Genomic DNA, 24,652 nt, shown 5'->3' with positions numbered 1-24,652 from the left:
CAAGCAATGCGCGCGCTACGCAGTGCATTGGCATTGCTTGCGAGCTGGCGCGTGGTGCGCCGTTGGCTATGCGTTGGCACGCACGCAGTCTTGCCCATACTTATATTATACCAGCATGTGCCGGGACATAAAAAAAATTCCACTTCCAACACAACAGATCTTTGGTCTCGGTTTATTGACTTCGTTTCCGAAAACAGATCTTTCTTATAACGTGGTGCGATACACGCTCAAAAAATGAGCAAAAGGGAAAGGTGCATGACATATACAAGATTACTAAACAAAAAGAGTTCACAGACGGTGAAATAACAAAAGAAAGCGCTATAAAACGTTAAGGCCGTTTCATGTACACACACAAAAAAACAAGATTTTTATATAACGCCCTCAAGACCAAAATGTAGACGAGCTTCTGATATATGCACTAAGATATTGCACAAAACTGGACGACATATATGACATAGTCATGACAACTATAAAAAGGAAAAACTCACTGGTAATGGCAAAAACAATGACACGCAAAATACCTAAAAAATAGAATAATATGTTAACACTGTTTGATTGAGAGCCATACCAAAAAAAAAAAGAGCTTACTTATAAATCTGCACGAAAGTATATGAAATGCGTGAGATGTTTATTACTGCTGAACAAATTGAAAAAGACATGGCAGAACAAAAATAACGTTGTAGTAAAAACTGAAATACACATTATCACATTATTTTGCACTTGGCCACTATTTGAGTAACGGTGGCAAGGGGAACAGAAGGTAGTCGGCTTTTGCAGCACCACATAGAAAATATTCGCAGAAAGGCTTGTTCCTCAATCAAAGACCAGGTAAAATAAGCAAACAACACGAATTTTCTTTCGACCCGAATGCAATGCTTAGCAATAAAATTACGTCACTCAAGGCACTAAGTCGTATCTACTGGGCACTCGTTTGTATAATAAATACGAACTGCAAAAATCTGCATGTACGACACTTGCAATGCTCATGCTTTCCAGAAGAAAAATAAAAGTGTATCATGCCTACACATGAAGGTTGTCCGTGCGGTTTTCCCATCGGTGGTTACTGAGATAGTACACAAACACGAACAGTAATTTTTCAGCTGTTAGTACGTTTGTCGAACGTGACACACAGAAAAAGCACTGAGGGCGGTATGGAAAGCTGGGCAAGTTACTGAAGTTGCAGAATGAGACTTGGCATGGAAAAACACAAGTCATAGACCAGGTGACAATGAGGAGGAACAACTATTTGTCAGCTTTCTCTACCGGGAAGAGGCAAGTGTAGCATAATCAAGGCGCAACGACGTCCGGAACCTCATGGAGCACAAACATGGACAGGGCTGTGTTAGTGTACATGCGCATTCTGATGTGTTTGGGTCTGAGCGCTCACCTGTTGTCTTTAGGCACCCGGAACAACCTTGCAGGGCTTGTTTCTGAGGTATTTGTGCACCACGGCACGATGCACGAGCGGTACGAGTCGTGAAACGGGCGAAACATCGCGGAGCACAAGCACACAGCCACCGAGGACCACGAAACTAACGAAACTACCCACGTCGGTGAACCTACAGCAGAGCACGCTTCGCGATAACAGCAGATAACGAAACGTGAAACGTCATGCAGAGGGCAGATATGGCACCGGGCCGGCGGGGCCGCACGGCGTGCGCGCGGAGACAGTCGAAGGTGAGGGAGTTGCGAGGGAGCAACGAGGGAGGGCGATTGGAGAGGAGTTGGGGGGAAGGGCTCGGCCACCTGGTTCGGCGCGCGTGCGCGCGACGATCTACGAGGCCATGCAAGGGAAACGGATTTTCGGGTTCGCCCAATACAGAGATGGCGCCAATTACCTCTGCCACCGAAACCGGGAAGTTCCCCCCCACTGACTGGAGTGTGGAAGCGTGGCAGCAGCAGCGAGCGAACTTACCTTCGTGCTGCCTCGAGCTCTCGCTTCAACGCGAACGAAGCTGCGAAAAGACAGCGCATGCCGGACTGTCGCCGTCGCAGATCACCTTGATGAGAGGGCCCGCGCGGCCGTGTCATACGCAGCAGCCGCCAGAGTAGAACGCCCTCCGCCTCCCTCCGCTCCCCCCGGTGCCATGCGCGTGACGGAAAACAGCGTGCTTCCTCGGCGCTTTCCTCCCTTGTGCTCGGCTCACCCACGCACGCTTTTACTCGTACATGCAGAATACGGCGCGCGGCGACGATATTATCGCACTTGGACTTTATACGGAACATTACGGCGACGACAAAAATCCGCCTGTGCTGTTCATATAATTGCTCTCGCAATAAAGAGATTGGAATAGTTTAACGTTGTACTGGCACATGCTTGCTAATTTTGTTGATAAATGAATGTTTGCTGCAATTACCCATAACCTTATTTTTTATAGCTGTATAATCATATATACACTGGAAGTGGTAAGAGAATACATCTACTTAGGACAGGTAGTGACTGCTGATCCAGATCATGAGAGTGAAATAATCAGAAGAATAAGAATGGGCTGGGGTGCGTTTGGCAGGCATTCGCAGATCATGAACAGCAGGTTGCCATTATCCCTCAAGAGAAAAGTGTATAACAGCTGTGTCTTACCAGTACTCACGTACGGGGCAGAAACCTGGAGGCTTACGAAAAGGGTTCTACTTAAATTGAGGACGACGCAACGAGCTATGGAAAGAAAAATGATAGGTGTAACGTTAAGGGATAAGAAAAGAGCAGATTGGGTGAGGGAACAAACGCGCGTTAATGACATCTTAGTTGAAATCAAGAAAAAGAAATGGGCATGGGCAGGACATGTAATGAGGAGGGAAGATAACCGATGGTCATTAAGGGTTACGGACTGGATTCCGAGGGAAGGGAAGCGTAGCAGGGGGCGACAGAAAGTTAGGTGGGCAGATGAGATTAGGAAGTTTGGAGGGTCAACATGGCCACAATTAGTACATGACCGGGGTAGTTGGAGAAGTATGGGAGAGGCCTTTGCCCTGCAGTGGGCGTAATCAGGCTGATGATGATGATGATGATGATGAATCATATATATATATATATATATATATATATATATATATATATATATAATATTCAATGCACCACGCGGTAAGCAGTGAAAGACTATTTTCTGAAGGGGCAGCGAGTTTAATTCTACAAACAGGCTTTCTCATTTTCATGAAAAAAACGAAAAATTATAAAGCGACTGCTTTCAAGAAGAAACCGTGCGAAGCTTACGCTCTCAGGGCTTTCTTTGTAACTTCGTAACGACGCACAAGCTTTGCACTGCTGTTTCTGAAATCGAACTGACTGCACGCAGGTACTGTGGATCTAGAAAAGTAAGTATGGTGCGTTCGCGCTCGTGAACCCTAACGTTCCTACGACCCTGAAATCGTAGCAGCGCGCAACGAAGGTCGTACGGCTGCCGTTATCTCCGTCGGCAGCCGCATCAAATCGTCGGCAGCCTTATATTTCTGCCGTGAAATCTGTTCATGTTAGCCGGCAGAAATCAAGAATTAGGTTTTTCTACAGTGAAGCAGCGTACCTGACGGACCTGTATGAATGAGCAGTTTGTGTGGTGTCGTAAGGGGCGAGGGGGGTGTCTGGGCTGGCTAACATCCGTAAGGTGAACAAAAAAGATGGCGGTGCTGCATGGCCTCGTAGTGGGGGTATCTGGGCTGGCTCACGTCCGTAAAGGCCGATCCAGACGACGGACCAAGTCTGCGGGCCGATCGGTCACGTGATGTGACGTCACGGCCCGCCGCGGTCCGGTCCGGCGCAGAGCACATTCACACGACGAACCGCCATAGCAGACGGCGGAGCAGACCAACCAGCTACACTCTCGGCCAGAGTGTTATCAGTGTTATCATTACGGCTCCAGTCCAACAAAGCCGCGAACTGCTCAACGAGGAATACAAGATAAAAAAACCTCCTCGTCACTCCAAGAGGACACGGTGTTTAAAAAATATATCTGCTGCATGCACGTGTAGGCGGAACGGCGGACATGAAACGACTGGCTTGACTGGCTTTTGCTGAGCCGAAAACTAGATTGGATTTGGCTGAAGACACTCTGTTGCCGGACAACACTCGTTGGCTACGCCAATATCGCTGCGGTTTGCATGCGGTCCGCCGCCAAAACTGAAGCGGGAAAAGCCTCGGCGATTTGTTGGACCGCGAGGGCCGCGGTCATGCGCAGGCCAACAGCGGTACGCACGAACTGGTGACGTCCTATCACGTGATGCGCAGACCGCGGTCCAAAAGAGCAATTTGGTCCGTCGTGTGGATCGGCCTTAAAGTGAACAAAAAAGATAACGAACCATAGTACGGCGCAGAAGTGTTGCTGCCAGCTGCGTCTGCTGCCGTCTGCCCTCAATACAACGGCGCAGCTTTTGTGGAGGGAAATCATAGAGTTACTGTGGAAAACACGGGTATGCGCGCCGCGGTACGTGTGTAGAAACCGGAATGTGCATTGCAGAGGTGGATGATCGCAACAGTTGCAGCTTCTAAAAAAAAAGGGAAACGTTGGAAGGCCACGCATTGTGCGCACGGCCGAAGAACAAGCCGAGTGCGAGGAGACGCGTCGACAGCAGAGACGCGAATACAACCAACGAAAACATGCCTGTGCGAAAGCGGAGAATGCGGTCAGCGACCTTGCCTCCGAAGAACGTCAGCGAGAGCAGATGCGAGAGTCTAATCGTCACCGCCGAGTGCAAGATATATACCGGTGAAGAGCGCGCACTGAAGGCCGCTAGCAAGCGTCAAGCTTGGGCGTTCGAATTGGCGTCCAAGCTGTAGAATCAGCTTCGCTGGCTATAATCCGCCACCATATGAATAGTTTGGCCCGAATATCATTTTTCTTTGCGTGAATATGCGTTAAAATAAGAAACTCCACCACTTGAACTGCACCTTGACCCTTATGGCATGTCTTCTTGCACGTTGCGTTAGGATTAGGCATAGAGTTTCATACAATAATTGCTAGAGGGAACTATGGCGCAGCGATCGCTCAGCCACCATGGGAATGGTGGAAAACAGATGGATTTATCTGATCTTCATGCTTGTGGGTTCAGACGCTCCTGTGGCATTGTTTATTGTACGCTGTTTCTGCCTTCATTGTCTTAAATTTCAGAGCAATCCTCCTTTTCTAATTGCGGAATATTCTGCGAACATGCGCAATTGCTACAGCTTGTCGAGGTGGCCAAATTTAAATGCGCCAAGTGTCTAAATGCACTCTCTTGCCCGCTAGGAATTCATAAGGGCGTCCGTGACGTAATGGTTTCAATGGGGGGCCTCTGTACTAGAGCTCCTGTGTTCGAATCCTGCCGTTGGACAGCTTTAATAACGTTTACTTAATTATTTATTTCACAGTAACTTGTTGAAAATGAGTTTACAAAGTCACGAAGCCGTTTGAAGCCAGAAGGACGAAGTTTACGTAAATCATATTACATGCCATAATTACCATGCTGGCTGAACTGCCCCGAATGAAGCTCCTGCATGAAACTCTGTATGTTTAGGTGTCCGCTATTCTATTTCAGGTATGCTCTAGCAGTATTTCTTATCTGGAGGCTAGGAGTAGCATTCGAACCCCTGTATTCCAGAGCGTCACTTCGCTCGACTGATCATGATGTTGTTGCCAACCTTTTGTATCGAGTGGACGTGGCAACCACGCCTAAGCCAGGATGACGATCTGCTGCCTACCCATTTGAACAAAGCAAGCACGGGTAGGAAAGAGGAGAACAATAACGAAGAAAAGAAGAAAAATGGGAGAGCGCGCTACACTCATGGGCAGTCATTGGTGCCCATCCGCAAGTGCCACTCGCCATAGCGTTCGGGGCGTCTTCGCGACTGCGGCTCTGTCTGCACCGCACGCACCGTCTTCTCCACTAGTCCGTTCGAAGCCAAGAGCATCCTCCAGGGATACATCGTGTGCTACAGATGGCCCGATGCCCTCACACCGTAGCACCACATGTTCAATGGCTTCGTCCTCCTTAGCGCACGCCTGACACCGCACATCATTGTTTATGCTTCGAAGGCGCACAAGCGTACGGAGCGCACCAGGTCTTGCTTCAAAGGGCAACCTACTCCCAAGGGAATTGTCATACAGGTGCACCATGCCAATAGTGTTCTTATGGCATCAACACACAGCCAACGTCGACTTCGTCGCCATATCCGACATCCAACGTGTTTCTTCGTCCTACACTCGTTCCGGTGCCTGTTTTACCCAATTTCCTTGGTGAGATTGCGCTGATAGCGGTGCGAAGTAGGCCGTATTTACTCTTTGTGCGATATAAGCGCCTCATCCTCGGAATGCGCATGCATGTCGCTTACAAGTAATCAAATACACGTCTCGCCCACCGCTCTTGAGGCATGTAGAGCAGGTGGCCACGGTATGCGCCTATATATGCCGACCACCTTCCGAGCCTAAAAGCTCGACCAGCCCAGCTCGCTCTGCACAGCCTCGTTGGACACCGCACCATGACAGCCGAGAGATATTCGACCAATATCTCACTGGCTCCGCTCGAACACCTCCCGCGTGGTCACCGAGAGGCAGAGCACAGCCTTTGCGAACGTCAGCGCCTGAACATGAACAATTTTGCATAGGTCGCTAACCATGGTAAAGCTGCTCCGTCCCCAGAGACATCGGCGACAAAGGATACCCTGCGTCCGAAGTGCCTGCTGGTGGAGGATGTCCTCTTGGAGGCCACAGAGCTCCGGTCTACTTAATATTTGTACTCCCACGTATCTGCATTCCGAGCACACCATAAGGACCTCGTCTCCTAGCCTTTTATCTCCCTGATTCATGCCCGGGCCCGCGAGGGGGAATATTGCAGATTTTTTGCAGTTAAAGCGGAGTCCTAGGGGAGTTACCTCCGCCTGACAGATGTTAATCAGCGCCTGTAGGTCCTGAGGGCACTGTGCCATCAACACAAGGTCGTCAGCAAAGGTGAGAACAGGTAACCTGCACTTCTCATTCACGTCCACCGCACTAAGTCATTGCTGGAAACCGAGACCACTACTGAGAAGTTTGTGCTTTAGGTTGGCTACATACAGATTATACGCGTATCCCTCTCTTAGTCGACAGGGCATCTGTCGTAGTTCCCTCGCAGCCTTTATAGGTTAGGATAGTAGACCCCCAGAGTAAGCAATGGCAGTATTGTTTCTGTACAGGCGCTGTACTTTAGACAGCAATGTAGCCCGGATTTCGATTGCAGACAGGCAGTCAAGAAGTGGAGCATGTGGTACATTGTGTACCAAGCAACATAGGAGGGAGAGCTGCTCTGTCTTGGCAATCGCCACACACCCACTAAGCACGAGGAAATTGTTCTCCAGTCATCGACCTGGACGGAAACTATTCTGTATTTCCGTAAGCAAGTGTTTTGCCTATGCCCACCTGCTTATTTACTCTTTTAAAATTCCTGCAAAAAGCCTGTGGAGAGCGCTGGTGGGCGGCATTCTTCGACAAGATCAACTTGGCCTCCTTTCTTCGATATAAAAAACCACGCGGCCGAGCAGCCTTGGGATTAGCGCACCTTCAGTGATCTCTGTGAACAGTTCAGCGAGCTATTTTTTCGTCTCATTGCCGAAGCCTATAAGTACTCCTGCTGGCAGGCGGTCCAGTCCAGCTGCTTTGCGGGCGCTTTTACATTTCAATGCACAATCAATTTCACCTCCGCTGACTTGCCACCGCACACCAAAACCCTCCCCTGGCATCTCTCCTGGAAATGTCTCGTGTTCAGGCACATGGGATGACTCTCCTCCGACTGCGGCCTAGCTTCCCTCTTCTTGGCCATATAAGCGATGCAGGTGGGAAGTGAGATGCTTTTCAAGCTCAGTATTTGCTTCCCCGGTATCCGTATTTGAGAGCTGCGAATCTATTAGTCCAATCCATGGACTGGACATATCGCCAGAACTTCTACGCTGCAGATTTACCCTCCTCTATTAAAGAGCAAAACAGGCGGACATTATATGTGGCGATCTTTACCCGTATCAGCATTTACAGATCGTGTTTGAGGTCAAGTCACTCAGCCCAGGCAACCGAGCGCGCCTACTTGTCTCCTTTCTTGACAAGGAATCGGTGTGTTGGCGGTTCGCCTCGCAGCGGGCTTGCCATGTAGTTTTCACTTCTGCATCCACCAAGGTTTGCGCACTGCACGTGTACCGCGCTTTTACCATACCCTATGTTCTTGTATAACTAAGTGCAAGGCTCCCACATAGTCATACTAGGTTACAGCCCTACTTATCAAGCACTCGTCTCGTACTCATCCACGACATCCGGAACGGCTCGATTGGACAGGGACTTGCCCCGTTTCTATAGACATCGGGCGTGAGGCTCCAAACTTAGCCGAGCAGTTGAAATAAAGTAGCAGTCAATTGTGATCGCTACCCAGTGCATAAGAAAGTTGTTAACGCCTGTTAACATCAGGGCATAATCGATGGATGTGGAGCTGCCAAGGTAACCTGGTGTCCCCGTGGAAGCATACCCGGACGGTGTGGTTCCCGATTCGCCACCACTAGTTTCATCTCTTCGGTCATTCGAAGCAAGAGGTATCCGTTTCCATCTGTGAAAGAATTCAGTTCTCTCATGTGCTCATTAAGGTCACCAACTTTTCTGCGTCCCTGAAGAGTCACTCCACCAACTGAGTATTGGCAGCGCGTTGTTTGCTGCCGACTGGCACATACATCACGAACACAGCAGTTGGCCTGCCCAGAGCATCCCCCAGCGCCCACAAATGATTCACACCGTATCACTTACACTTTGCCACTGCATAGCTTGACGTCATAATTGTCCAACCCCTCCACCCTTCCGGTCACCTCCAGTTCGATTCTTGCCCGCCCAATGTCATCCAAGATGCACTAGGGGGTACTCAAGACCTCGGAGGTGTGTTTGTGCAACTGCACGAAGCGATATTTCGCTTGCACTAGGGCACTATATAGCCATATTCACTTCTGTTCCCATCCGCGGGCACCATTCATATTCAGGAAACCGACTCTGAAGCTCCGTTTCCGATGGCAACGGCCATGGCGTGGCCACTACTTGGTGTAGTGGGGGTGCCGTACTTGTTCGACCTGTAACTTTGGCCCTGCCATTTGGAGAATTAGCTGTCCAGGGACAACCATAAGCGTAGCTACTTCTGACGTTTTCATTCAGGTTTGGTGCTGGGCAGCGTGGGTTGGACGAAGTCCTAAAAAAGACCACAGCCTACGGCCCACACGCTGTCCCACTTCTTACGCCGTGGTCTTCCGCCAGGTCTTGGTGGCTGACTTGAGCCATTCGCGGTGCCCTGGCAAATTCCTCACGCGGACCCAGTTATATGCACGCTCGTTTCACGTCATCGTTCCACTGCTTACTCTTCTCATACAAGACCTCTTCGCCCGACACTTCAGGTGTCCTCTTTCCAAGTTGAGATCGCACTATTGAGTTTATGCGCCATCTCGTTACAAGTACGCTGCTGTGCGTAATGTCTTGAAGGCCATCATGGATGACGACAATCGCTTCTGGGGCGCTCCAAATATCAGTCGCCGCATCCGCCTCTGTCATAGCTTCCTGTAACGTAGCATCTGTCTTTGCACGAAACTTCACGAGCCTGCTCCTCTTTGTAATCTGCGAGACCCGCACACTTCATTCGGAAAGCATTTCCGTCTCCAAGCGCAAGGTGTCAACGTGCCATTGCCTACGGGAAAGTCACGGCGTTGGTGCTCGCTTGGAAAGGAACATTATTTTTGGGGTACATTCCAGCAGATAGACTCTGGCGCAGCTACTTTCGTTTATTCGTGTTTAAGTGAACCTTCCACCCCTGGTCACTCTCCGGATCGTGACTTTCATTGCATAAGATAGTCGACTGCTGCGCCATCCTTTTACAGGAGTTGTCCCTGCACTTGATTCGCATTCCACGGCAGTTTTATTGGGAAAGCATTATATGCCCCATTCCGCGAAAGTCGGTGGCGTAACCGAATCCTGGTACCAAAAATGGCCGACGGCAAAGAGTAAACCCACATCAAAAAATACTAGAACTGACGTGAGATTTCTCAGGGAGGTTCCTGTGAACAAAGTAAATACCTTTGAAAATAATATTAGGTAAATTTCGGTCTGGGTGTAAATTTCGGTCTGGGTGGGAATCGAGCCCGGGCGTCCGGGGTACGAGACGAACTCGCTTCGCCGACTCCACGGCGGCTCCACGGTTCCGGTTGACTAAATGCGTGCTTAGTGCGCGTGTCATTGCGCATGTCACGTCGCAACCATCTGGCTGACTAAACGTGTGGCCTAGAGCGTACGTCATTGAGCACGTGACGGCGCAGCCAATGTGTAGGAGGTGGCACCAGGTCGTGAGAGAACAAAATGAATGTATTAAATAAAAATTTCGAGGACGTTTAAGCTTAGCCTTCAAGAGCGGAACGCGATAGCATTCAAAGATTCCTGACTGCTTCTCACACTCCCCGCCAACTGCAGCTTATGTAACCGTAATGTTTATCGGGAAACGCTGGCGGCAAACGCTATGCACGAAGGCGAGCTTTCTGGTAGAAACGCAGCCTCTTGCGTGGGCCGCAAATGCGCGGAGGCTAGCGCCATCTGGATTGTGTTATTTCAAGGAGCCGAGGTCATCGCGCTGCTCTATGAGTGGCAGAAACGCTGGAAATAGGTTTATGTTTGAGTTTCCGCGTAACAGAATTATGTTTTCTGGCATATTAGAATTACAATGCGACGCTATCATGTCTGTAGGTTCTGGTTAGACTGTACGATTTTTCTGACGCATCTTACTTTGAGAAATTCAATTATTTCAGTAACGCCTCTGCGCCACATGGAGGGCCCGCGTGGTTGTGGTGCGGAAGGATTGTTCGCCAAACTAGGTCCGACGCATGAAGCCGACACCGGATTGTATGCTACACGGTGCACTCAGCGCTGGCGCGTTAAAAAGCATTAATGTCCAATGACCCATTTGCAGAAATATACTGCGCTGACAAGGAAATTTTGTGACCCGTAGGCACGCTTACAACTGTGGTATGAACGAAAAGTACTATATAAAGTACATCACATGTAATACATCATACTTGATGTAAACAAAACATATTAACAAATGAAATAAAAAATGGTGTCTACTTGACACTGGCTTTGCCACACACAACAACAACAACAAAACTCATTACCGCATCCACGCAAAAGCATTATTGTCAGCCTCGAATTTATGAAAGGTACCCGGGGCACATACAGATACAGCCTGAACTCAGGCAACAGAATTGAGCATTATTCTGGCTGTAGAAAGACTTTGCCTCGGGAGACGGTTACGTACCGCGTAGACCAGCGGCGAAGAAACTCGGCTTCACCGAGTTTGAACAATGCATGAGAATGAAAGGTATTTCCAACCAAAGTTGCTTAAGACATCTGATTTTGCCTCACATACATGGTCGACGTGTGTCTTTGTGTTACTGGTTTTAGGATGAACTCAGGACGTCCTAGCGAATTTTATTGCAGATCAAGTCATCAATACTCATGCAAAGGTAACACTTTTGTCTTGAACACGTAGCTTTTATTTTATAAGAACCCTAGTATTTACATAAACAAAGCAAAATCATTTGACATCTGCAAGCACTCGCACTTAGTTCGCCGAGAAGCGGTCCAACTTGGCGCTCGTTTTCCAACCAAATTTTGTAGTACTGCCGCTGCACGTAAGAGGACAAGCACCATTCTGCAAGTCGTCCAATGCCGCTTAGAGGTCATTGGAATTAAAGTGCGAAACAATAACAGGATACAGACCTGCGCAAGAGGCCGCGTTTCTACCAGAACGCTCGCCTTCGTGCATAGTGTTCGCAGCCAGCGTTTCCCGGTAAACGTTACGGTTACATAAGCTGCAGTTGTCGGGAAGTCTGAAATGCAGTAAGGGGTCTCTGAACGCTATCGCGTTTCACTCTTAAAGGCGAAGCTTGCGCGATCTACGACTTTTCATTTGGCCGTACTGAGGCTCATATAAAACGCAGGCGATGAGAGCTTGCGCGGACAAGGAAGACGCAGAAAAAAAACATTTCACAAAAGCGAATATAATGTTTTCGCATTCCCAGACGTAAGCAGTTTTACGTGTCTCTGCCGAATTTTGGGAATCGTACGTATCTGCTTTATCCGTCATTGGGAAGCGTTGTCCTCCTCCCGGTGAAGTTGATCGAGAGCTTCGTGGGGGGGGGGATTGTATGTGGGAATACGGACGTTCAGAATACCCGTTGCTCTCGCATTGTACAGCCTCGCGTGTTGTAGGCTGTTGTGCACAGTCTGTCATACTTAACCCGACCCTTTCTAAAGCGTCTTTTCGCAGCTCCTGTGAAAGGCGCCGGCGATGGCTGGTTGGTATGCTTTGAATGGCGCTGGCCTTTTCATTTCTTTTGAAAAGTTATGTCACCATAAACGTGCCTTCGTTGTTCGCGCTGAATGTCATGGAGGTGGTATAGCGCCATAAATCCTGTAGCAGTTCGTGTAGAATATTTTACCCAGCATTCATGTGTCCGCACCATATATGGGACAAAGCGAAGAATATTCATGAACGAGCATTCACTCGGTCATACCTCAGAAGCTATGATAATGTATCAACATCGAAGTGCTCCTCACTGCGCTTCTGCTTGCAGGAAAGAATCCAACAAGAAGAATGTGTACGTTGCAGTGGGCGTCGGTTTGGCCATCCTCGCCGTCTTCATTATCCTAGTGCTTCTGTTCGCAGGCAGCTCGTGTAAGTCATGCTTCCTCTGCTTTGTGAAAATGCAGCGGCGGGAGCGGCGGGCTATAGCTAACCGCAATTATTGCGCGAGTTTATAGGGTTTCTTTACGAAAATTGCACGTCCTCAACAACCACTTGAAGTTGGTGAGTAACCGCATTCTACCAGGTTCACTCCTGCTCGCTTGGTCCTATGCTGCGCCTCTTTGCGAGTCGAAATGTAACATCATAACATAGCAAGTGGGAGCGAGTCTAAAAGACGTCATTATATCCTGCTCCCCCGTGATTGCTATTTCTCGTAACGTCATTGCATACTATTACGCGCCAAGGAGGCCTAGTGACTTTGGCCTTGCGCTACTAAGCCGCGGGCGCCGTATCAATGCCGGCCGCGGCGGCCGCATTTCGATGGGGGCGAAGTGCGAAAACGCCCGTGCGCTGCCCATTGCGTGTACGTTAAAGAACCCCAGGTGGTCAAAATTAATCCGTGCCCCGTACTACGGCATGCCTCATAACCATACTGTGGCTGTGGCACGAAAACACCAGATTTTATTTGATTTTTGTAACAAAGTCAACTCCTTCGAACCGATACAAAAACTGGCTTTAGAAATCTCGTTATAGTGAATATTTAGACCACTCTGAACATAACCAGTATTCTAATGTTAACGAGTTCAACGACCTTTAATAAAGGTAAAGATAGACAGTCGGAACTATGCCAGTAAACCTTTACTTGGTCATACGTAGGGCACAGTTGGCGTTTAAGCATTAGGAGGAGGAGGAAATAACTTTATTGCGTGCCCTGCGAGTTGGTGGGGAGGGCCAAAGGCCCCGCCTAGGTGACGGACAGGAGTTTGTGGGTCCTGGCGGGTCCTCGGCCCGCTGGATTGCCCATTAAGCATTAGTAATAAAAAACATTGCCGCCGACGCACTCCGTACAGATGGCTAACCAGCGAAGGTGAAACGTGCAGCCCCGGTGTTTTATCACTGGGTTAATTCCGACAGTTCATTAAACGACGGCTTGGTAGGCTTCCGGATCTTCGGTGCGCAGTGGCTGCTTGAGCTCGGCTGCACGAGCCTGTTTTTCTGCAGCATCGGCACGACACGGCGTATACGAGCTCGTTCCCGGCTCTGATCGTGGCGTTGCTATTCAAAGGCTGCCTGCTCCTCAGGAGTACGTATGACCCGTGGCCTACCCATTTCGGAGCCGGAGAGAAACTGCTGTGCGCGCTCGGCTGCGATAAAGAGCAACGACATCACTGCTGGCACAGCTAATCGCGTGCCTCTCTTTTTTTTCGCATGGGGATGGTGTTGCGTCGAAGGAGTTTTTTCGGCGTACAGGCGACAGATGTACGAATGAATCGGCTAGCCATTTACAGCTTGGCTGTAAAATTTGGGCAGCAGCGACCGGGTAAGCGCGTTGGACTGAAATTATACAGATGTCAAAACTTTGTTTGGAGCGGAGCGGTGTGTTATTGGTTGTAAAAGCAATAAACGGCGGTAAGTGAACGGCGGACCCGCCGACCATTACGAAACTCCCTTATGAGAAATTTCAGCGCAACTCTATACGTGTTTTTCTTTCGCGATATATTAGCTGACGCATACAATCTGTCGCGTGCGGCACGTTATAAACGAAGCGAAGTGAGGGGTGAATGCCTAGCTAAACGAGAGGTGGGATCGCGAGACGCAGCACGGCGGTGACGCGTGGGCGCGATTCACAGCAACCGCAGCAACCACACCTCCGCTCATGCAGCACTTTGTTTACATACATGTTATCGGTGCCGTCATCGGTGAACAGACTATAGGCGCTACTCTGGCGCCATATCGTAGCTATCGTGGCCACATAGCCAGTCTTGTGCGGCACTATGCTTTACTTCTCAAGCTTTCGCCATACCCTACTCCTCCCCTATCTGCCTCATGGCTCCACTGCAGCCTCCTCCTCCACTTTCCTTCGCGCGCTTTCTTCGCTATCGCCGTCTTTCATCCCCCGCTGCGTTCCACGTTCGCTCTTTCGTCGTTCGCTTGGTTACGAGGGACGCCAGCGCCGACGCAGGAGCACGCGCCTAAGAGCTGTGTTCTGAAAGCGACAGTCGGCACGATGTTACACATTTCGTTTGTGGCACAACGCACCACTGCAACAGTCCTATCAAAAGTGAAAACTTTTGCCACGTAGCCACGTAGTGGCAAAGTGAATAGTGCAGCACTATAAGCACGGCCTCCAAGATCCCGCAGCGCGCGCCTCTCGATCTTGGATGCCATGCTTACAGCGAAGTGTGTAGTGAGCGATCCAGAAGTAACTATCACTTGAGCAGTATAGGAGTTCCGCTACGACTTGTAGCTGTCGATATCTATACAACGGGACACTTATCTAGGTACGCGAAGTCAACGGTTGGTACGACAGCATAAAAGCATAGCGACTAAGGAGCAGTGAACTGTGCGAGTTGGTACTGCTTCATGTTATGTATTTTTTTCGTTCTGTGTTATCTATAACGCTACCCTTAAAAGCATGGCGACTACATATACCTTTATTTCTCTGTCTTTTCCCAACTCCAGCTGCTTCGGCGGAACGCGCCGCCGGGAAAGACGATGAAGACAGTGACGCGACCAAGCCACCGGAGTCGTACATCGTGGACAGGCGCACCACGCGAAATACGGCGACTAACGCGACCAGTAAGTGTGGGACCAAGTTTTCCTGCTAGTTTGAGACGATTAGTTGATCATTTACTTGTGAACAAACCGAGCAAAAAAATTATTCCCAGTAGTTACATCTTTAGCAACACACATTAGCAGTGGCGATCGTTAGGGTCGACATCCGCATTAGGCACGATTCGCTGTCTAGTTATTAATGCAAAATTTCGGCGAAACCCGTCTCTTGACGTGTGTCAACGGTAATGCGTTTTGTATTGAATCAATATATCGACAGAACGCATTGCCACCGTCGAAAAGAGTTATGTATGAGGCGCTTGCGCAACAGGATTCCTCTTTCGCGCTTCCCGAAGAAAAATTGGCGCCATGAAGCGCTGCCGCGTTGAAAAGCGGCACATACTGTTCGCATTTCAGGCGCAGACTGCTAAAGCGTCGGGTTGCGGACATTAAGGAATCTTGTGATGTCACTTCAATTCTGCTTAGCATCTAAGAAATTTAGCGGCATACTGGATTGCGAATCTGAAGTGTCGTCGCGTGTATCGGGACCGGTCAACGTAGTAGGTTGGATGACGAGCGTCCCGAAACGTTTGCACGCGGCGATCGCAGTGTCTGGCGATATGATTGAGGCTGCCACATGCGAAACAGATCTGCCGGTTATCGTCCGTAGGCTTAAGATTTGCGGCTGCGATGGGTCGATGCCAAGCTACGGGCGTAGAAGCGACTGTCGTTGGGTACACTTGGCGAAACGGCAAGGAGGTTTGCAGTGAGTGCCATTTCGCTGCTTCGGCGTAACTCAGGGGCACGGCGACAGGCTGCTGCTGGACGGACACCAGTAGGGCCTCAGCGATGTTTTCCTGAATCGCGTGACGGAGAGTCCGAGACGAAGAGGTTGGCCGCGACGGCTGCTGCTGCTGCTGCTGCTCTTATGTCAGCCGGGGGTACTGGGTAGTAATACTTCTATTAAATCCTTGCGACAATACGGAAGCCGAACGAGGTACCTTGCTGCTGGTACGCTACTGCTGCTATTGTGGCAGGTCCAGATGCTGAGTGATGGTGGACACGAGAGATATTTGACGAGCCGTCTCTTCACGGACGTCCGTTTTAGTTTGTGTGAAGACTGACAAGTGGTCAGGGTCGACTGCCAGCCCCACGAGTGAGTCGTCGCGTTGGTAAGGACGTCGGGTCAAGTTCGTTGCTTTAGCAATTCATCATAAATCTGACACAGCGCTACAGGTTCGGCCACGGTGAATCTCAAAACACCGTCGTCGATAGGCTTCATTACGTCCTGAATTTTAGCAAATTCTGTCATTGAAGCGTCGGCACGCTTCCACAGGTCGACGACGTCCTCGGTATAACTTGTAAAAGCCTCACTAGAATGTAGCGCCCGAGCGCGCAAACGTTGTTCGGCGCGCGACTTCCGGACGGCAGGGCGGCCGATAACGCCTAAAGAACGACCCCTTGAAAGTGGACCAGGTCTGAAAGTCTGTTTAATGATTTTTATACAAGTTCGCCAATCTGAGAGGTAAAATATGACGTTATGCGACTTCGCGGTGTCATCGATTGCGCGTGCTCACACTCTCGTAACACGTGAGCAAGTCCTCGACGTCGTGGTCACCTCCGCCGCTGAACACACCGGGGTCTCTTCGGCTAAGCGCGCCGGAGCAAAGGACGGCTGGTGGAGGTGGCGTCTATGCGATGCATTGGAAGGCATGGTCGATTGTAGCGTGTAGGATAGAAATTCCAGAGTGCAGGAGTGGCGTGGCACCAGCACCTCCACCACTTGTAAAGAGGCTTGTAAAGGGTTGTAAAGATGTGCGACATGGACCCGGAAAGACCCGCAGTAAACAGAACTGGTTCAAGTCGAGCACTCCCACGCTCACTGCGTTAAAGGTCCTGTTTTACGCCTGGGCCTCTCCTTTTCTCAAAGGGATATTTTTAATGTGTTAGCATCCCTTGGGTACTTCATGCAATTTTCGGAGGCTATCTATATTTGTTTTATGCTTGTATCTAATCCTTTTGACGCCTACCTGTGTCACTGAACAGTCATTGATAGAATGGGTAGCGCATCGGGCTGCGTGCTGCGCTGAAATAATGTGGTTCGAAACCAACTATCGGGCCGGCTTGGATCACTAGGTGTGTGCCAATGTGTGTGGCGCTCTTTGTTGCACGTCTTTGACGCCGACTCGGGTAAGTACGTATGTGCCACTGGAACGGACACGTGGTCAAGATTATGTCTCAGATTTGCACAACGGCGTCTCTCATAGCTATCGAGCTTCTTTGAGATGGGTACATCACTCACTCACTCACTCACTCACTCACTCACTCACTCACTCACTCACTCACTCACTCACTCACTCACTCACTCACTCACTCACTCACTCACTCACTCACTCAATCTTCATTGCAATAATTCACCGAGTACTCTTTGTAGCTGCAGAGTGGGGATCGCGTGTAATCACAGAAAAGAATATTCCGTGCGCACTCGAATACGGCGCGTGGTTCGCATAGCATGGTGTAAGAGAGCAGAGAATACGCAACGGATACCAGCCGCTGAAGTACGACTCTGTAAAAAGCACCGGCACACGGGACCATAGGTGCTCAGCAGCAGGCATGTGGACAGATTTCGTTGTAAACAATGCCTTACAGGCATGAAGGAGTTTTCGAATCTCTTAAAATGGCATAGCATCCCATTCTGCAGCGAGCTGTAGAAAGCACAGACGTGACGTCAGGGACATCACATCGTCGTCTTGTTGATAACTTCCACAACTTTGATATGAAGAAATCAAAACAACCTCTAGCTTCTGGATTGAAATGAATTGAATTCTGGGGTATTATGCGCAAAACGCAGGCCGCAGTGGAGGACTCGGGAATAATTTGGCCTCTAGCTTTTTGCATTGCTGGCTGTAAGTACGGCGTTTGCGAGGCCGTCAGTGAGTATTTTGTACGTGTTTCTAGGTCCAGGTTCATTGCATATGAGCTAGTGGGATGCGCACAGGGCTTAATGTATTGCTCCCAGCCGTCTTATCATTATTTATCAACATTTCAGCGACGACGAAGGGGAAGAAGAAGAAAACAGTCTCAACGGAAGATAGTAAGTTGCCTCGAGTTTCAATTGTGGCCTCAAAGGAATAAGCTGCGGAAATGCATATCAGTTCTTGCTATATCGCGAAACAAATCCAGTAACATGGCAGAAAACACACTGAGAAGCTTTCATGCTACAAAACGTTACATCTCGGTTCCATGTGCATACTTCGCGTCTCCTTTGTCATTCGTACTTTAAACACCGTTTTGTTGTGCTGTTAGGAGAATTTTACTAAATATTTCACTGCTGATAATACATTTTGGCTACTTAAGCTGGAATTCTGGAATAGCAAGTCAATTGATGCGTGAGACCTCAAAATGCATATTTAACTAAACAACGAAGTTTATTTTAAACAACTTTATCTATATTGTTACGAGCCACCTCCTTGGACAAACGAAGAAGATGACGACGGCCGGGACGCTGTGCGTGTTAAGCCATCTTGGCCATCCCTGTAAAGAGTCTCTGTTTTTAAATCGTGCTTCGTTTTCATCTATTTGACGCCGCGTCACACATTAGTGGAAGTGCGGGGTGCTCTCGCCCCAGGACAGAGCGTCGAAGCGGTCGGCGCTGCGGTGCAACCACCATGGCAGACTAGCCGGAATCTGCGTCTGCGCCGCGGACCACGATTGGTTTAGCCCACCCTCGAGACCCTGGAACGTTCAATGGGACCGATAACACCAACGTTGAGGAGTGGCTGACACAATACGAACGGGTGAGCGAACACAGTCACGGGGACCTGACGGTCATGCTGGCCAATGTGGTCTTTTATTTGAGTGGAACGGCGAAGTTGTGGTATGACAATCGTGGGGGCCGAACTTGGGAGCTGGGATACATTCAAGTAAAAGCTCCGTGATCTGTTCGGCAAGGCCTCCAGTCGCAAAATCACTGCAAGGAAACCGCTGTCAACTGGAGCCCAAACGTCCGCGAAGTCGTACCTGTCGCACATGTATACAGGATGTGCCGGCACTGTGCCGTAATGCTGACAGCTACATGCCAGAATCTGACATGATCGGCCCCGTCCTGAAGGGGATAGCGGACGACGCATTCTATCTGCTCATGTGCAGAAATTGTGCTACCGTCGGTGCCGCGATCGAGCATGCCAGCGCTTCGAGCAGGCCAAGAGCCCTCCGTAGTGAACGACCATTCACCCGGCTTTTCTCCGGAATCTCCTGTAATTCTCTAGACTCCATCTCATCGTGTAGGTCTTTCTGAAAAGCTATTGTCGCGTTGCACCAGACCTTACAAGGCTTTACGGCAACTTGGCGACGTGAACTACGAGGTCGTGCCACTGGACAGTTCTTAACCATCTACCCTGTCATCTCGTGACGTCGTGCAAGTATCCCGCTTGAAGCCTAACTTTTCCACCACATCTTCCTTGAGTAATTAGTCTTCACCGAGACGGTGCTCCGACCGCCGGTGAGGTTAGGTGTTAAGAACCACCTCCTTGGACTAACGAAGATGACGACGATGGCCGGGACGTTGCTCATGTTCAGCCATCTTGGCCGTCCCTGCAAAATGTCTGTTTATAAACTGTGCTTCGTTTTCATCTATTTAACGCCGCGTCACAATACATTAACTTCAGGACACCAAAATAAATAGTTGGAGCCGGTGAGTTTAGAAGGCTCGTTAGCTTAGCAGGAATCCTTAAGAGGAAGCTTTAGCTCGGGCCCAACTCCGACGCGGCCTATTCAAATACATGTAAAAACGCAAAAACGTTTTTCTGAGATAACCCCTGGACGGATTCTAATGAAATTTGTTGCATTTGAGAGAGACAGATAAATTCTAGTGACTGTTGGTAGCGGAATTTTGATTTAGGGGTTGAGTTTTGTTAAAGAGATTTACAAAACTTCAGAAGTTTGAAAAAAATAGAAGCACGAAGTTTACAAACTAATAGCTCTGCATCAAGAACAGATATCGCGGTTCTGTAAACGGCATCCATTAGATCATTCAAAGCGGACAAATTTCATATGTCATTTTACATTTTACGTGAGTTTGTTACGTTGTTTACGAAGGTTCTGCAAAAGTCGTAATTACATATTAAGAAATTTTTTGAGATTCATGTATAAGATGTCAAATTTGTCCGCTTTAGATGTGCTATTAGGTACAATTCACAGAATTGCAATATCACCTATTCTTGCTGAGTTACAGAGTTGTAAACTTGATAGTTTCGTTTTCTGAAAATTTGCGATTTTTGCCAATTTTTAATAAAAAATTTACGACCTAAATCGAAAATTCGAAACCAACAGTCACTAGATTTTAAGTTTTTCCTTTAAATGCAACAAACCCCGTCAAATTTGGTGCTGTGGTTGCCGAGAAAAACGAATTCTCCGTTTACATGTATTTAGATAGGAGCACCCGAGCTAAACCTTCCTCTTAAGCTGGAATCAGTTTGGAGATATTGATTTTCCAGTGATATCTAGTGATATCCAGTGATATTATCTAGTGAGGCGAGTCTAGCAGTGCTATTGGAGGAATTAGAGGGCAGTAAAAGGGATATAATAGGGCTCAGTGAAGTTAGAAGGCCAAAAGAAGCATATACAGTGCTAAAAAGCGGGCACGTCCTGTGCTACCGGGGCTTAGCGGAGAGACGAGAACTAGGAGTCGGATTCCTGATTAATAAGGACATAGCTGGTAACATACAGGAATTCTATAGCATTAACGAGAGGGTAGCAGGTCTTGTTGTGAAACTTAATAAAAGGTACAAAATGAAGGTTATACAGGTCTACGCCCCTACATCCAGTCATGATGACAAGGAAGTCGAAAGCTTCTATGAAGACGTGAAATCGGCGATGGGTAAAGTCAAAACAAAATACCCTATACTGATGGGCGACTTCAATGCCAAGGTAGGCAAGAAGCAGGCTGGAGACAAGGCAGTGGGGGAATATGGCATAGGCACTAGGAATAGCAGGGGAGAGTTATTAGTAGAGTTTGCGGAACAGAATAATATGCGGATAATGAATACCTTCTTCCGCAAGCGAGATAGCCGAAAGTGGACGTGGAGGAGCCCGAACGGCGAGACTAGAAATCAGATAGACTTCATACTCTGTGCTAATCCTGGCATCATACAAGATGTGGACGTGCTCAGCAAGGTGCGCTGCAGTGACCATAGGATGGTAAGAACTCGAATTAGCCTAGACCTGAGGAGGGAACGGAAGCAGCTGGTACATAAGAAGTCGATCAATGAGTTAGCGGTAAGAGGGAAAATTGAGGAACTCCAGATCAAGCTACAGAACAGGTATTCGGGTTTAACTCAGGAAGAGGACCTTAGTGTTGAAGCAATGAACGACAATCTTGTGGGCATCATTAAGGAGTGTGCAATAGAAGTCGGTGGTAGCTCCGTTAGACAGGATACCAGTAAGCTATCGCAGGAGACGAAAGATCTGATCAAGAAACGCCAATGTTTGAAAGCCTCTAACCCTACAGCTAGAATAGAACTGGCATAACTTTCGAAGTTAATCAACAAGCGTAAGACAGCTGACGTAAGGAAGTATAATATGGATAGAATTGAACATGCTCTCAGGAACGGAGGAAGCCTAAAAGCAGTGAAGAAGAAACTAGGAATTGGCAAGAATCAGATGTATGCGTTAAGAGACAAAGCCGGCAAAATCATAACTAATATGGATGAGATAGTTCAAGTGGCTGAGGAGTTCTATAGAAATTTATACAGTACCAGTGGCACCCACGACGATAATGGAAGAGATAATAGTCTAGAGGAATTCGAAATCCCACAGGTAACGCCGGAAGAAGTAAAGAAAGCCTTGGGAGCAATGCAAAGGGGGAAGTCAGGTGGGGAGGATCAGGTAACAGCAGATTTGTTGAAGGATGGTGGGCAGATTGTTCTAGAGAAACTGGCCACCCTGTATACGCAATGCCTCATGACTTCGAGCGTACCCGAATCTTGGAAAAACGCTAAAATAATCCTAATCCATAAGAAAGGGGACGCCAAGGACTTGAAAAATTATAGACCGATCAGTTTACTGTCCGTTGCCTACAAAGTATTTACCAAGGTAATTGGAAATAGAACCAGGAACACCTTAGACTTCCGTCAACCAAAGGACCAGGCAGGATTCCGTAAAGGCTACTCAACAATAGACCATATTCACACTATCAATCAGGTGATAGAAAAATGTGCGGAATATAACCAACCTTTATATATAGCTTTCATTGATTACGAGAAAGCGTTTGATTCAGTCGAAACCTCAGCAGTCATGGAGGCATTGCGGAATCAGGGTGTAGACGAGCCGTATGTAAATATACTGAAAGACATCTATAGCGGCTCTACAGCCACCGTAGTCCTCCATAAAGAAAGCAACAAAATCCCAATAAAGAAAGGCGTCAGGCAGGGAGATACGATCTCTCCAATGCTATTCACAGCGTGTTTACAGGAGGTATTCAGAGACCTGGATTGGGAAGAATTGGGGATAAGAGTTAATGGAGAATACCTTAGTGACTTGCGATTCGCTGATGATATTGCCTTGCTTAGTAACTCAGGAGACCCACTGCAATGCATGCTCACTGACCTGGAGAGGCAAAGCCGAAGGGTGGGTCTAAAAATTAATCTGCAGACAACTAAAGTAATGTTTAACAGTCTCATACTGTCCCTATTGTGGAGCAAAGCCCACAGTATATCATTGCACCTGGGAGTGCCCACACCCTCCGGGCTACTCCCCTATTCCTTCACCTTCCCCTTCCTCCTGGGAGACTGCGCTGGCCAGCTCAGACCCGCAAGAGCAGCGATGGCTGATCCGGCGGGCACGCGGAGTGGCGCGAGCCAATGGGGCCCTGAACTAAGGGCTCCACCCTGCGAGGAAGTCGCCCAAACTCCTGATAAATAAATGTTTTCTCTCTCTCTCTCTCTCGGAAGAGAACAGCAGTTTACAATAGGTAGTGAGGCACTGGAAGTGGTAAGGGAATACATCTACTTAGGACAGGTAGTGACTGCGGATCCGGATCATGAGACTGTAATAATCAGAAGAATAAGAATGGGCTGGGGGGGCGTTTGGCAGGCATTCTCAGATCATGAACAGCAGGTTGCCATTATCCCTCAAGAGAAAAGTTTATAACAGCTGTGTCTTACCAGTACTCACCTACGGGGCAGAAACCTGGAGGCTTACGAAAAGGGTTCTGCTTAAATTGAGGACGACGCAACGAGCTATGGAAAGAAGAATGATAGGTGTAACATCAAGGGATAAGAAAAGAGCAGATTGGGTGAGGGAACAAACGCGAGTTAATGATATCTTAGTTGAAACCAAGAAAAAGAAATGGGCATGGGCAGGACACGTAATGAGGAGGGAAGATGACCGATGGTCATTAAGAGTTACGGAATGGATTCCAATGGAAGGGAAGCGTAGCAGAGGGCGGCAGAAAGTTAGGTGGGTGGACGAAATTAAGAAGTTTGCACGGACAACATGGCCACAATTAGTACATAACCGGGGTAGTTGGAGAAGTATGGGAGAGGCCTTTGCCCTGCAGTGGGCATAACCAGGCTGATGATGATGATGGTGATGATTTTCCAGTTGTGTAGCAAAATGTATTGGCCTTCCAGTTAAATTGGTCCAGCACTAATTAGGACAGCGTTTTGTTAAATTGGTTAATCTCGCAACAGTTATTTGAAAAGAAGTTTAGCGGGGCTTATCTCAAGTCTCGTTTACGGATTCATTGCAAGTTAACGTGCATTGAGACCAGCCGGCTTTAACTCCTGAATTAGAATATGGACTATGAAGCGTTTACTTAATAAGCAAATTAGTCAAGCATTTTTAATTACTCAACATTGCGTTTCACTTTTTTGTTCCAATAGACTATACCTCCGAGTAACGCAGCCAGAGCGGCAGAATTGTGGTTTCTTTCAGGACAGATTTAAAAAGTCTTTGAACATTTGAATGAAGCAGTATAGATAAAGTGTCAAAGGCGCATACTTTATATTTTTATCTATGCATTTTGTCGGCTAACTAACGCAGTTGCACTCGTCTAAGTATTAGAGTTATTTAGTGACCATTCTATAGTATAGCTTCGAAATAGTTCTATAGCAGCAATTAGTTTTCGTCTCCTGTCAACGGAGACAAACCCGCCAATTTCCTTAGCAGAGAACCTCTGTTTCTGCTCACACAACGTCGATATTTTGTATAAAACGTATAAAGTTGCGTAAATATATTGTAGAAGTAAATAAAATAAGTGCCTATTAAACACTGTGCCTCTAATTTTCTATTGCCATTGTAGAAACAGTGAGGACGCCCACAGATAAGCGCTTGTTATGTTCTTCAACAGATTTCT

Source organism: Dermacentor andersoni, chromosome 9, assembly GCF_023375885.2.
Source record: "Dermacentor andersoni chromosome 9, qqDerAnde1_hic_scaffold, whole genome shotgun sequence".
Classification (NCBI taxonomy): domain Eukaryota; kingdom Metazoa; phylum Arthropoda; class Arachnida; order Ixodida; family Ixodidae; genus Dermacentor; species Dermacentor andersoni.
Note: the sequence above shows the minus strand (reverse complement) of the source record.